This window comes from Caretta caretta, chromosome 4 (assembly GCF_965140235.1).
Source record: "Caretta caretta isolate rCarCar2 chromosome 4, rCarCar1.hap1, whole genome shotgun sequence".
Taxonomy (NCBI): domain Eukaryota; kingdom Metazoa; phylum Chordata; order Testudines; family Cheloniidae; genus Caretta; species Caretta caretta.
The window spans coordinates 100,901,557-100,917,471 of NC_134209.1; the positions used below are offsets into that span (position 1 = coordinate 100,901,557).

Here is a 15,915-nt window from a genome sequence, read left to right on the forward strand (position 1 = left end):
CTGGGAAAAGGACAAGGGGAAAAAGTAAACCACATGTGACAGATGTCAGTCCACATCACTTTATGCACTATAGGAAGCTGCTTACATACTATGGTGATGAGGGCAGTATAAGAATCTATATAAGATAGAAGATAGTTGTTAACTTCTCTAATGTACTGTTACATTTCCCCCATTGTGGGATCACTGAAGATTGTTTATCTGAGACCCTAACGAGGCAATATCACCAGATGGTCACTATTGTATTTCTTGGAAGTATTGTGTGAGAAGATACAAGGTCTGTGATCTGGATATACTTTACCTTAAATATCAGCTTTATGAGTATGTACCAGTGTGTTTTGTTTGCCTTTACAGTGTGATTATGTGCTTCTATTATTATGAAAATATTCTGATCAAACATAAGTTTATACAACTGAAGTGGACTAGCATTGTTTGGATAAGAAAATCCCTTTGTAGAGGGAATAGATGGTATTTACTTTAAACTCTCCTAAAGACTACATTTTCTTTTTGTAATTCAGCATTCAATTTTTAAAGAATTTTCTGATAAAAATCTGGCATGTTCCTTGACGCCTTTAAACTAGGGTATGAATGGTTTCTTTTCTTCACAGGCTGCTATAAAGAGCATTGGCTAAGTTTAAATGAGCCAAACAGTGAACCTTGCATGGAACATCAGCATGGTGTTTAGAGTATCAAACAGTCTGAAATCTGGAAGTGATTCAGTAAACTGAGCAGCAACCTTTGATTTTTTTTTAAGGTCCATTTAATCATGTTAGTAAAGAAAACACAAGACTGTTTAGACATTCAAATCAGTGCACGTTAATTATTAGGAAAACTTTCTATCTTTATTCACTAAATAAATCCTATCCATCAACTGTGCTGACAGCATCATCTAAAATGAATGTTTAGAAGTGTATTGTTTTAATTATCAGATGGCAGCTTTAAAAGTGCGGTGTAATTCTGAAACAGATCCATTCCAAGATCAGCAACGTACACAGAATAGTTCCAATACACACTTTTTAAATATTTCAGCTCAAAATCTTCTCTTAATGACTACAGTTTCACAAGATATTCTAGTCCGAAGCCAATAGTCAAATCAAGACCCTTGTGGGTTATTCCCAACATCTCCTGCCCCGTGCCAGACATATTCTCATCTGCCCACTTGTAGTAATATCAGAATTTGTCCATCTGTACTGAAGTGTGTGTTCTCAGGATAGTAATACTGTCATGGCTTGGGGTCACTCAGGCGAGTAAGGGGTTCAGTCATCATCTGCCTTGTAACCCAGGGTGTCTCCTGGCTGTGCAGCTTTGGTTCAGAGCTCTGACCCGAAAAGCTTATTAGCAGCCCACAAGCCTCACCCTGGTTTTGTCCACCTTGGATGCTCCTTGCAGAGTGACCTTAGTATCCTTCCAGCCCCAAATTTGCCAGAATCCTCTTACTGTGGAGAGTAGTCCCTCTCACTGGACCTATGCTGGTTCGCTGCCTCTACAGAGACTAAAACTTTACTGAACTGACATGGCACTGAAAGCAAAACAACTTTATCAAGAAACAAGCCTAGAGTGAGTGATACAAAGTAAAAGAAATATAGGTGGAGATGGTTACAAGCAAATAAAAGTGAAAACACCAATTTCGAACTCTAAGATATAATCTAGCAAGATACAGTCTTTGTTCAAGATGGCTTCTCACACCCACAGTCTCTTTACCAGCTTTTACTGGCCAGGATCCATCACAGAGATCATAACGCTTGATTTCTTTGTCTCCTTAAGGTGAAGAATAACGATGGAGTCTCTCTCTGGTTCTTATATCCCCAAAGGGACATCTTTCATAGAATATCAGTGTTGGAAGGGACGTCAGGAGGTCACCTAGTCCAACCCCCTGCTCAAAGCAGGACCAATCCCCAGTTTTTGCCCCAGATCCCTCAAATGGCCCCTCAAGGATTGAACTCACAACCCTGGGTTTAGCAAGCCAATGCTCAAACCACTGAGCTATCCCTCCCTCACAAATAAGGTCTTTGTCCTACAAGGCAGGAAGGCTTCCTGGGGATTCAGTCTGCTGTCTCTCTCTGATGGGCAGGAGCCATGTTAATTCTCTGTCTCTTGAGTTCTGGCTCAGGGTAACACCCCTGGTTTAGCTCGATATCTTTGTTCGTGTCTAATATATAAATTGACCGAAATTCCTTTGTCTAGGGCAGAGCTGTTTATCACCTTTACCTAGACTAGGCTGTCTTGTTTTAATATAACCCTTCTGCCAGGTGAAGCTGGCAGCAACCAGGGCTGGGTTCAATATCTGGGGGTTCCTCTTCAACAACACAACACAGAATCGGCTTGAGCCCCCACCCAGTAACCTTGGAAAATTACTCACCACCCCTGGGCGCCTCTGAGAGGCAATACGTCTCCACTCGAAAGCACAGAGTCTGAGTGTAGAAAAGAAACCTTTTTAATGAAAGGAGGGAAGTCACCTGATATTAATTAGGGAAAATGCCACAAGCAGGATTCATAATCATAAAACTGTGAGCAGGATACCTACCCCAGAGTGTGTGGGGCAGTGCTTTTTGCCTCATGTTCTTGAGTTCTACAACCAAAAGTTCCTTTTCTGTGCTCCTCTCTGCTCCCTCACTGTACCCCACTCTTGGTGGTGATAACTACTAAGGGAACTGGAAACCCTAATTAAGCCCAAACCCCCACACTTCAAGCCTGTCCCCCTGCTGCATCTATCATCAGTTAATGATTTATTCCCAAGAAACCAAAGAGACAGGATTAGGTACAAAACAAATAACCGTTTATTAAAGGACCCCCAACAACGATACCCAATAAGGAAACGGGAAACCCACTCGATGTTAACAATACAAACCGGCTTTAAGCCAAGAACCCAAAACCGTACACCAAAGGTGTGTAAGACAAATTAAAGGTATTAACACATCACCATTCTTCTCGTGGTTTACACAGGACCCTGGACACACAGGAACTAAGGACATCACCGGGACCACAGGACATCAAAGGACAGGAACCACGAACACCAGGATACTCAGGACAGGATCAGGTAAGCTTTCTTCTCAATTGGCCATGTTGTCTCAGTAGGGAATAGATGTAAGCACTGGGCTGCCTCTGTGATGGACAGCAGCTGTCACAAGGCACTGTAACCTTTTATCACCTTTAGTTGCCAGGCAGGATTCTCTAGGTCATCTAACCGTTTCCCACCCAAATGTACAAAAGGCACCAATACTTCCTGCCAAAGTGCTGTGGCTAGGCAGATTATAGACAAGGGGGAACAAGAGAGAATATAATATGGAGGGTGAAGTACAATTCAAGGAGACCAACATGGTGAACTGAAAATTCCTTAAATTGTCCTTGGTCAGTGAGGACCCAGGGTTCAGAGGTGCAACTGTGTGAGTTCACCTTCCACACGGGGAAGAAGGCACCTTGCTCATTTGCCATCTGAGCACTTGTTCTGGCCAGCCATCCCGCCACCCACGGATCCTTTCTGCCTGGCTGCCCCACCAGCCACTCGTTGCCTCACCAGACACTCATTCTGATCACCGTCTTGCCAGGTGCTCATTCGCCGGCCAACCGTCAGTCGCCTTCTGCTTCCACTTGCCTCTCTCCTGTGACCTCTGCACATCCGTCTTAGTGATTTTCAGCTCTTTTCAGGCTGAGCAGAAACACTGCCCCACCACAAGTGATTTCAGCTCTCATTTGACCACTTTAACATAACAAAAAGGCTCCTAACGATACCTCTTTAGCTCTATCTTTGAACCGTGGGAAGGGATGGGTTAAACCAGATTGGGGACCCTTAGGGAGAGTCCACCTCTCCTGGCTAGGACACCTGTCCCCACCCCTCTTACTTTTACAGAGGTCTGTCATTGGAGCCCCTGGCTTAACAAGTTCCTTTCAGCTGAGGGTGACCCCCTCAGTCGGGACAAGCTCAGCACAGTTCTGCTCTCCTTTAGTCACACAACGAAGATGATAACATTTCACTACCCCTGCATTTAATACTAAAGTGATCTGTAATCCCAATAACCATCCAAAGCTGATCACTTGGACCTACACAACTCCTCTCTGCTAGATATGTATGCAGAGTAAGTGTGTTCATGTAAATAAAGTTTGCTCCTGAAGTCTCCCCCCGTCCCGAACTAGTTATCAGGGGAGAGTTCATTCAGACCCTGCTTACATCAGCATGGTCTAATAATATAAAATAGAGGGTAATTGGAACTTCACATATAAGGTTATCACATGCATTTGACAATTATATTAATAACCAGCATGTTATTAACTTTCACATAATACCTCTCAAGGCATATTTTGCGCACACATTATTGCAGTAGTGTAGAGGTGTGAATACAGGTGTACCTAGGGCAATGTTTCTCAAATGCGGCCACTGTGGCCACATAGAATCATAGAATATCAGGGTTGGAAGGGACCTCAGGAGGTCATCTAGTCCAACCCCCTGCTCAAAGCAGGACCAATCCCCAATTAAATCATCCCAGCCAGGGCTTTGTCAAGCCTGACCTTAAAAACTTCTAAGGAAGGAGATTCTACCACCTCCCTAGGTAACGCATTCCAGTGTTTCACCACCCTCCTAGTGAAAAAGATTTTCCTAATATCCAACCTAAACCTCCCCCACTGCAACTTGAGACCATTACTCCTTGTCCTGTCCTCTTCTACCACTGAGAATAGTCTAGAACCATCCTCTCTGGAACCACCTTTCAGGTAGTTGAAAGCAGCTATCAAATCCCCCCTCATTCTTCTCTTCTGCAGACTAAACAATCCCAGTTCCCTCAGCCTCTCTTCATAAGTCATGTGTTCCAGACCCCTAATCATTTTTGTTGCCCTTCGCTGGACTCTCTCCAATTTATCCACATCCTTCTTGTAGTGTGGGGCCCAAAACTGGACACAGTACTCCAGATGAGGCCTCACCAATGTCGAATAGAGGGGAACGATCACGTCCCTCGATCTGCTCGCTATGCCCCTACTTATACATCCCAAAATGCCATTGGCCTTCTTGGCAACAAGGGCACACTGCTGACTCATATCCAGCTTCTCGTCCACTGTCACCCCTAGGTCCTTTTCCGCAGAACTGCTGCTTTGCCATTCGCTCCCTAGTCTGTAGCTGTGCATTGGGTTCTTCCGTCCTAAGTGCAGGACCCTGCACTTATCCTTATTGAACCTCATCAGATTTCTTTTGGGCCAATCCTCCAATTTGTTTAGGTCCCTCTGTATCCTATCCCTGCCCTCCAGCGTATCTACCACTCCTCCCAGTTTAGTATCATCCGCAAATTTGCTGAGAGTGCAATTCACACCATCCTCCAGATCATTTATGAAGATATTGAACAAAACCGGCTCTAGGACCGACCCCTGGGGCACTCCACTTGACACCGGCTGCCAACTAGACATGGAGCCATTGATCACTACCCGTTGAGCCCGACAATCAAGCTAACTTTCTACCCACCTTATAGTGCATTCATCCAGCCCATACTTCTTTAATTTGCTGACAAGAATACTGTGGGAGACCATGTCAAAAGCTTTGCTAAAGTCAAGAAACAATACATTTACTGCTTTCCCTTCATCCACAGAACCAGTAATCTCATCATAAAAGGCGATTAGATTAGTCAGGCATGACCTTCCCTTGGTGAATCCATGCTGACTGTTCCTGATCACTTTCCTCTCATGTAAGTGCTTCAGGATTGATTCTTTGAGGACCTGCTCCATGATTTTTCTGGGGACTGAGGTGAGGCTGAGTGGCCTGTACTTCCCAGGATCCTCCTTCTTCCCTTTTTTAAAGATTGGCACTACATTAGCCTTTTTCCAGTCATCCAGGACTTCCCCCATTCACCACGAGTTTTCAAAGATAATGGCCAATGGCTCTGCAATCACAGCCGCCAATTCCTTTAGCAGTCTCGGATGCAACTCATCCGGCCTCATGGACTTGTGCACGTCCAGCTTTTCTAAATAGTCCCTAACCACCTCTTTCTCCACAGAGGGCTGGCCATCTATTCCCCATGTTGTGATGCCCAGCGCAGCAGTCTGGGAGCTGACCTTGTTAGTGAAGACAGAGGCGAAAAAAGCATTGAGTACATTAGCTTTTTCCACATCCTCTGTCACTAGGTTGCCTCCCTCATTCATTAAGGGGCCCACATTTTCCTTGGCTTTCTTCTTGTTGCCAACATACCTGAAGAAATCCTTCTTGTTACTCTTGACATCTCTTGCTAGCTGCAGCTCCAGGTGCGATTTGGCCCTCCTGATTTCATTCCTACATGCCCGAGCAATATTTTTATACTCTTCCCTGGTCATATGTCCAATCTTCCACTTCTTGTAAGCTTCTTTTTTATGTTTAAGATCCGCTAGGATTTCACCGTTAAGCCAAGCTGGTCGCCTGCCATATTTACTATTCTTTCGACACATCGGGATGGTTTGTCCCTGTAACCTCAACAGGGATTCCTTGAAATACAGCCAGCTCTCCTGGACTCCTTTCCCCTTCATGTTAGTCCCCCAGGGAATCCTACCCATCAGTTCCCTGAGGGAGTCGAAGTCTGCTTTCCTGAAGTCCAGTGTCCGTATCCTGCTGCTTACCTTTCTTCCCTGTGTCAGGATCCTGAACTCAATGAACTCATGGTCACTGCCTCCCAGATTCCCACATGCTGCCACCCAGGGCTTTTCTTGAGACCTTAACCGTCTGGGCAGTGATTGGGGAGGTGGGGGGAAACAGCGGCCCCTCCCCTGGGACCACCAGGATGGGTTGGGCCCTGCCCCTCTCTGTAGTCACAAATGCCAGAGGAGCAGACAGATGGTGTGAGTTCCCCACCTTCCCAGGGGTAGTGGGACTCTGGCTTCTGGCTTCAGCCCTAGGGTGGCGGGCAGCAGGCTCTAGCTATGTGGTGGCAGGCTCCAGCCACAGGCTCTGGCCCCCCAGCCTCAGGGCCTGGTGAACTCCATCCCCTGATCCATCAGCCCTGGCCCGCACTGCCTCCCTATCCACCTCCCCATCCAAGGCTTAATTTATCCCCCAGCTTGTCAGGGCTGAGAAGTCTGCTGTGAAAAGTGATATTAATAAACTTACAAATATCATTTTTCACAGAAGCAAACTTATTAGCTAGCAAGTCTAAAACAAAAATGCAACCAAAAAAAGCAAAAGAAACAAGACAAGAACATGCAAAGCACCTTATCTGTGTTTCTGTCCTGTTGTTCTACCTATGCTTTTATCCTGACTTTACCTCTAGCCATGCCCTGATATTTGCCACCTAGATACTCCACATTTATTATTGCTATAAACCATAGTGAAAATGTCCTTCAAGGAAACCAAACAGGGAGGGACAGTCTTAGATTCTGAGGGGCAATGGGCTTGATAAGCCACACAGACTTTTAATACTGATTGATTGGAGGATTTCCTTAGTTGAGGCCAGGACCATTGGCGGGGACAAGTAGACACAGAGTGTATTTCTTTGCAGCTCCATCCACAAACTTTACCCTAATGAGGCACCTACAACCGTCCCTCTTGGGACACCAGATCTTCCTCCTCTAGTTCTGTAGGCTGGAGCTCTTGTCCTTCCTGCTTTTCCTCACACATAACCTTTAAAAATATCTTGCTGGCCCAGTGGTATCTGTGTTGAATCCTGTTGGTTATCCCTCTATGTGGATGATCTCCTTCTGTTCCTACTGAGTCCAGGAATCTTGGGAGCTGTGGTCTCTGACCACGGATCTTTTTTTTTCCTTCTGGCTATAACAACTGACTGTCTCCAAATTAGAGGACTTTGCTAACTTGGCCTGCTCCAATACTTCCTTCTACCTTATCTGTAGGAGAAGACAAGTTATTTCTTTGTATTGGCCCCTAATACAGGTAGGTGTCTCTTTCAGGACAAACTACCAATTACTTAAGCATCCAAAAAACTATAAAAACCTGCCTAAACCGTCACTCATTCATAAAGCAGATAGACGTTGAGATAGAAGAGCAGCATGATAGCCTAGACCACTGCAGGGCTGCTCTTCTCTCTGAGTCCTTGCTCCAGCCGTTAATACTGTGCATGAATCAAACAAGTTATAAGTAGATGGAGAAGGAGATGGGCTGGATCTTGGGAGAAAGTAATTATTTTTTAAGAAAGTTGAGTGGAGCAGCTGGGTGTGAGCACAGCACAGAGAACCTATGCAAGTGCATACATAGTATATGCTCACTGTTGGTGCCGAGACTAGAGTGGGTTATTCTTCCTTCACTGGGTGGGTGGAAGCATTCAGCATTTTAGACTTACCATAGGAAGGGCAGATTATAGAAGTGATATGTAAGGAAGAGTAGATTATGAAAGATAGAGTAACTGGCTCTCTCCTAAAAGGTACTTGTGTTTGGGAAAGGTAGTAAGGTCCAGAAACAAATTAGAAAAAAAAATGACCTGAGCCATATTAAAAGCTAAGAAACTTATTTAAATTTGGATGTTCAAGACGGAATCACCTTTTAGCTTCACAAAGACCTCCACTCTCCACAGAACAGTAGACAACAGTTGCCCCATGAAACACAAGACAGAGGTATTGTATCAACAGAACAAAACCTCATTGGCTGATCAGTGATTCACGGGGCAAAGGAAACTTCTGATTAATCTCACTCAGGGTGTCAGGTACACCAAAGTACATATTTCTTGTGATCACCGTATAGCCAACACAGTAAATCTATAGAGGGAGTAAAGAATTTTCATCTCTTATTGCTAGTTTTTCTTCCCTTGTTTGCTAGTTCAGCGCAATACTACCAGTCTGGTAGCTGCATGAAGTCTTTTTAAGGGCTATTTAAGTCCTCAACTGACTGAAAGGGAAAAAAATCTGTTTCATATTTTTCCACACAATATATTATGTTTATCCTTAATATAATAATAAAAAAAACTTGCTTATAATGTGGATTGATTCAAATAAGGGAATTCTTCAATAGTCCTTCCTGAGTGGTTAACTGTTCCCATGTTTATAGAAAAAAGAGAGAGAGGAAATTACAGAAGAGATTTTGAATATTATCCTACACGTTAATACCTTTTAATTCTAATAAAGGATTTCTGGAGTTCTCTTCTAAATGTCTGCATGGGAAATAAGAATTAAATTGGGAACAGTTGTGTGGAAAGAGGATTTAATCTTTAGGCTCCAATGTAGTTTGTTTGCTTTTGCCTGGTAAATCACTGAAGTTGTATCACTAACCTTGGGACTGGATCCTCAGCTATGCCATTTAACAAAAAGGACCCAGAAATTCAGCTGATGTAAACTGGCATGGTTCCATTAGAACTTCACTGATGTGTGTCAGATAAGTATCGTGCTCTTTATGTTTAAGGGTATATATATATATATACAGCAGTGTAAGCTCATGGTCTCTGGGACTGAAGCCCACAGGGTTGGTGTTTGTAAGCCTGGGCTTGAGCATCCGCACTGAATATAGACAGTAGGTTTAGAGTTTCTGAATATGGGTTGCTGTCACCCGCACTTATGCGTCTACAGTGCACTATGCAAGCCCAAGTCAAGTCATCTTATCCCAGGCTTCCTAGTGCCTTTCCCAGCGTTAGCCAGCCTAGCCCTTTGCTTATGATGCAGCATGAGAAAACTTGACAGTCCATCCTGCTGCACTTTACAGAAGGTTGTTACTGCCTGACTATGCATCCAGCTGAGCTGTCTTTTAGGCCCACTGGCTCCTAGCAACCGGAGCCAGTGGTTCGTTTGAAGAATTTGTCTTGCCCAGACTTCCGCTCCAATTTCAAGAAACAGGCAGAGCATCCATAAGAACATAAGAATGACTGTGCTGGGTCTGACCAAGGGTCCATCTAGCCAAGTATCCTGCTTTCCAACAATGCCTGGTATCAGATGCTTCAAAGTAATCCATCACCTGTCATCCAGTCCCAGCTTCTTGTAGTCAGAGGTTTAGGAACAGGAAGAACAGGGGATTGCATCCCTGATCATCTTGGCTAATAGCCATTGATAGATAAATTCATGGAGGATAGGTCCAATTCTTTTTTGAACTCAGTTATAGTTTTGGCCTTCACAACATCTGGCAATGAGTTCCACATGTTGACTGTGCATTGTGTAAAGAAGTACTTCTTCTTGTTTGTTTTAAACCTGCTGCCTATTAATTTCATTGGGTGACTCCTAGTTGTTGTGTTATATGAAGGAGTCAATTACACTTCCTTGTTCACTTTCTGCACATCATTCATGATTTTATAAACCCCTGTCATATCAACCCTTAGTAGTATCTTTTCTAAGATGAGCAGTACCAGTCTTTTTAATCTCTCATCATTTTTGCTGCCCTTCTCTGTACTTTTTCCAATTCTAACATCTTTATTGATATGAGGTGACCAGAAATCTTCACAGTATTCAAGGGGTGGGCGTACCATGGATTTATATAGTAGCATTATATTTTCTGTTCTGTTTTCCTAATGGTTTCTAACATTCTGTTAATTGTTTTGAATGCTGCTGGAAGTTGAGCAGATGATTTCAGGGAACTGTCCATGAAGATTCCAAAATCTTTTTGAGTGGTAACAGATCATTTAGTCCCCATAATTTTGTGTGTATAGTTGGGATTATGTTTTCCAATGTGCATTACTTTGCAGTTATCAACATTGAATTTCATCTGCCTTTTTTTGCTCAGTCACCCAGTTTTGAGAGAGCCCTTAGTTATATCCAAAGCTGATTGTGAAGACTTACAATCTTGAATAATTTTGTACCATCTGCAAACGTTGCCATTTCACTGCTTACCCCCTTTTCATTTATCCATATGTTGAACAGCACAAGTCCCAGTACACATCCTTAGGAACCCCGTTATTTATCTCTCCATTGTGAAAACCAACCATTTATTCCTACCCTTTTTTCTTATCTTTTAACCTGTTACTTATCAATGAGAAGATCTCCCCACTTATCCCATGACTGCTTATTTTGCTTAAGAACCTTCAGTGTGGGACCTCAAACGCTTTCTGAAGGTGGAAATCTCACCCTTCTCCACATTTGTTGACCCTCTCAAAGAATTCTGATAGATTGGTGAGGCATGATTTCCCTTTACAAAAGCTATGTAGACTCTTCCCCAATGTGTCGTGATCATCTATGTGTCTGATTCTGTACTTTACTGTACTTTCAACCAATTTGTCTGGTACTGATGTTAGAGTGACTGGCCTGTAATTGCTGGGATCTCCTCTAGAGTATTTTTTAAAAATAGGTATTACATTAGGTGTCCTCCATTCAGCTGATACAGAGGATGATTTAAGCGACAGATTACATACCATAGTGAGGAGTTCTGCAGTTTCATATCTGAGTTCCTTCAGAACTCATCACTGAATACCATCTGGTCCTGGTGACTTATTACTGTTTAATTTACCAATTTGTTCCTTAATTACCTCTATTGTCACCTCCATCTGGAATAGTTCCTCAGATTTGTCACCTAAAAAGAATAACTCAGCTGTGGGAATCTCCCTCACATTCTCTACAATCAAGACTGATGCAAAGAGTTCATTTTGCTTCTCCGCAATGGCTTGGTCCCCCTTGAATGCTCCTTTAGCACTTTGGTTATACAGTGGCTCCATGGATTGTTTGGCAGCATTCCTGCTTGTGATGTACTTAAAAAAAAATTGCTATTAATTTGAGTCTTTTGCTAGGTGCTCTTCAAATTGTTTTTGACCTCTCTTATTATACTTTTACACTTGACTTGTTAACGTTTATGCTCCTTTTTATTTTCCTCACTAGGATTTGACTTCCGATTTTTAAATGATGCCTTTTTGCCTCTAGCCACCTCTTCTGCTCTGTGGTTTAGCCATGGTGGTGGTTTTTTGGTCCTCTTGCTTTTGTTGTTGCTGCTGTTTGGGTTACACATATAGTTTGAGCTTCTATTGTAGTGATTTTTTTAAAGTTTCCATGCAGCTTGCAGGCATTTCACTCTTATGATGGTTCCTTTATTAATTTCTGTTTAACTAGCTTCCTCACTTTTGTGTAGTTCCCCTTTTCTTCAAGTTAAAAGTTGTCATTAGTAGTGTCTAGAATGGGATGTTGGTGGACATTTTGGTGGTGCTTTCTGACCTACTGATGCCACCTGTCATGGCATGAGGAGGATGAGACAGAGGTGGCAGACTCAAACTAGCTGATGCTGTGTAGCTCCTGATGTCTCCGGTGTAGACTGAGACTTCTGGAGCAAGGCCACATACCCAGACTGGCAAGATCACGTCATCATGCAGACCTGGGATGACCAGCAGTGACTCCAGAACTTTCCCATGAAGAAAGCTACACTTCTGGAGCTTTGTAAGCAGCTTACCCTGACCCTTTAGCATCACAACATATGCATGAGGGCAGCCATGCCAGTCCAGCTTGCTATAACCATCTGGAAGCTGGCTTCCCCAGACTGCTACTGGTCACAGGCTAACCAGTTTGGTGTTTGACAGTCAACTCTGGGAGCAGTGAGGGCAGAGGTTTTGGAGGCAATCAGGCAATTGATTTACCCAAAGGTGGTGGGCATAAGCAATATCCCTGAAGTAAATGCTTGTTTGGTGAGAATGGGGTTTCCAAATTGCACTGGTGCCATTGATGGGACTCGTGTCCCCATAGTTTGCCCTTCAGAAAGGGTACCATTCCATTGCTATGCAGGGCCCAGTAGACCACAGAGGCCAATTTTTGGACGTCCATGTGAGATGCACTGGAAAAGTTCACGATGCCAGGGTTTTCCGATGAAGGGTCTGCCTTTGTGGACAAGGTAGGACACTATTCCCAGCAAATGGCATTGTCATAAATGGAGTAATTTCCCCCTTTCGCCTTGGCTTACGAAACTCTCATTAGGTATAAAATGGTGGTTGAATGGGCTTTTGGCAGAGTGAAATCCCACTGGTGCTGTTTACAGAACCTTTTGGATTTCAGTGTAATCAATGCTGTCTCCATTATTGTGGCTTGTTGTGCGCTTCACAATCTTTGCAAATCTAAAGCTGTGCCATTTGCCTCTGAGTGGATCTAGCAACAATAATGGATTGCTGAACTCAGTCAGAAAGTGCACCTGTCACAGCTGGGACAGGATGGACACTCACAACAGAAATCAGAGATGCTTTGTCCTCCCCCATTATGGACTTGCTTGGATCAATGGACGAGGAAGAATAGTATGTTTGTGGTTGTATTTGTACAGCAATTTGTACGCTATGAATAGGGGATGTGATATTGTGGGGGAGATGAGTGCTTATACAATATAGAAAGTGGTGGTTTGTGTGACGTGAACTCTGGATTTTCATCATGGATTGATCTGAATAGATGTGCTCAGAAATTGTGTATGGATACAACTTCCCAGTTGTGCCTTATCATGCCTTTATCTTTATTCTTCAAAATACACATTATATGATGTAATGCAGTGATGGTAATAAACTTTATTAAATAAAAGCCTTTATTTTTGAACATGTCTGTATTACAAAAAAGAAAAAAATTTAAAGTATTGTCAGGCAGGCCAGCTGCCATTACAACACACAAACACCAGTGATAAACCGACACTCAAACGGCAATAAAATAAGGTGCATAACACAAACATTGAACGGTGCAAAACCGTGAAACCAGGGCAAACAAACAAATTGCCTACTTTTGCATGTCCTCTGGCCCCCCATTCACCCTTCCCTCTCTGGCACGTTTATCACACACTTGGTGCTGTTGCATGGGGATGGACAACTGCAGTGGGTACATTTGCCCTGTCCAACTAGCGTTCAGTCCGAGGTGCCTGGGTCGCCCACCACGGAAATGTTCAGTGTGTTGCTAATGGTACCATGGAGGAGATGCAGGATGTGGTATGCATGGGGCAGGAACCTGAACTCTTGTGGCCATCAGACCAAGCAGACTCCCAAACAGGACTTCCTGCTGTGATCTGTCTTCCTCCAATGTTCCTGCTCCAAAAACTGTGCTGTAAGTTTCTCCTCATGCTTGACAGCCTGTCTGTGCCTTTCCATTTGCCATGAATTCTTTTTCCCCTTTGGTATGGTACCTGCTTCTTGGCCCTGACCAGGATGTCCACCATAAGTCCATCATGGAAACGGTTCCTCTGACGGCTTAATGAAAGTTCAGAATCCCAGGCTTCTGCTGGAGTGTGGCTGGGGTGCAGAGCTGGGAGGGCTGCAGCGATGGAACGGGCCTGAAAGCTGACCTCAAACAGTACATTATTGTTTTAGTCTTTCAAAAACATTCCAGTGCATCCTCAGAGAAAAGGGCCTGTTGAATCTCAAGTCCACAAAATGATACTTTGTGAAACTCAGCTTCAGTATATTCTCAGTGGAACTTGTTGGTTCCCAGAAGTTCCGTGGACACAACTGAGTTAAGCAGAACGAAAAGAGTTCATGCACAATGGTAAAGGTGAAATTTTGAGATTTTTAAATCTCAGACCATTGTAGCGTGAGGGGTCTGTGTGGAGGGGTGTGGATTTACTACCTAAAGTTTCTCAATCCTTCTCAGGCTTTCCACTTTTTGGAGGACATAATCCAGGAGGTTCCTTAATAGCAAAGGGACGTTCTATTCCAAGCTACTGGTGGCAAACCAGCCATGTATGACACGGAGCCTTTCAGGCTTCTGTGACCTGAGAAAAACATCTATGAGTGTCCATAGAGGAGGGCCCAGAAAATACGCTGTTGCCTTTTGGGGAATTCCTACTACAGGAAAAGTTTGCAGCTGTCAGCACTCAGGAATGGGTCAGAATGAATGGGGGAAGTAAACAGGATACTGCATTAGCATCCACATGGATTACTGCCACTGACTTCCTGAGGAAACTACAATCCATCGGTGATCTTCCTGAAAACTCCATCCTAGTCACTATGGATGTAGAAGCCCTCTACACCAACATTCCACACAAAGATGGACTACAGGCCATCAGGAACAGTATCCCCGATAATGTCACGGCAAACCTGGTGGCTGAACTTTGTGACTTTGTCCTCACCCATAACTATTTCGTATTTGGGGACAATGTATACCTTCAAATCAGCGACACTGCTATGGGTACCCACATGGCCCCACAGTATGCCAACATTTTTATGGCTGACTTAGAACAACACTTTCTCAGTTCTCATCCCCTAATGCCCCGACTCTACTTGAGCTACATTGATGACATCATCATCATTTGGACCCATGGAAAAGAAGCCCTTGAGGAATTCTACCATGATCTCAACAATTTCCATCCCACCGTCAACCTCAGCCTGGTCCAGTCCACAAAAGAGATCCACTTCCTGGACTCTACGGTGCTAATAAGCGATGGTCACATAAACACCACCCTATACCGGAAACCCGCTGACCGCTATACTTACCTACATGCCTCCAGCTTTCATCCAGACCACACCACATGATCCATTATCTACAACCAAGCTCTACGACACAACCACATTTGCTCCAACCCCTCCGACAGAGACAAACACCAACAAGATCTCTATCAAGTATTCTTACAACTACAATACCCACCTGCGGAAGTGAAGAAACCAGTTGACAGAGCCTGAAGAGTGCCCAGAAGTTACGTACTACAGGACAGGCCCAACAAAGAAAATAACAGAACGCCACTAGCCGTCACCTTCAGCCCCCAACTAAAATCTCTCCAACACATCATCAAGGACCTACAACCTATCCTGAAGGACGACCCATCACTCTCACAGATCTTGGGAGACAGTACTTGCTTAGAGACAGCCCCCCAACCTGAAGCAAATACTCACCAGCAACCACACAACAGAACCACTAACCCAGGAACCTACCCTTGCAACAAAGCCCATTGCCAACTGTGTCCACATATCTATTCAGGGGACACCATCATAGGGCCTAATCACATCAGCCACACTGAGAGGCTCGTTCACCTACACATCTACCAATGTGATATATGCCATCATGTGTCAGCAATGCCCCTCTGCTAAGTACATTGGCCAAACTGGACAGTCTCTACGTAAAAGAATAAATGGACAAGAATCAGACGTCAGGAATTATAACATTCAAAAACCAGTCGGA

General features: G+C 43.9%; 1 protein-coding gene across 6 annotated transcripts in view; it reads left to right on the forward strand.

Annotated features, from left to right (window-relative positions):
- Positions 1-15,915, forward strand: part of LNX1 (ligand of numb-protein X 1) — a 374,186-nt gene that overhangs the window by 177,201 nt on the left and 181,070 nt on the right. For all 6 annotated transcript variants that reach the window (XM_075127920.1, XM_075127919.1, XM_075127918.1 and 3 more), the window contains one exon: positions 2,941-3,034. The gene's annotated coding sequence lies outside the window, so the exon portion shown is untranslated. The remainder of the gene's footprint in view (positions 1-2,940; positions 3,035-15,915) is intronic.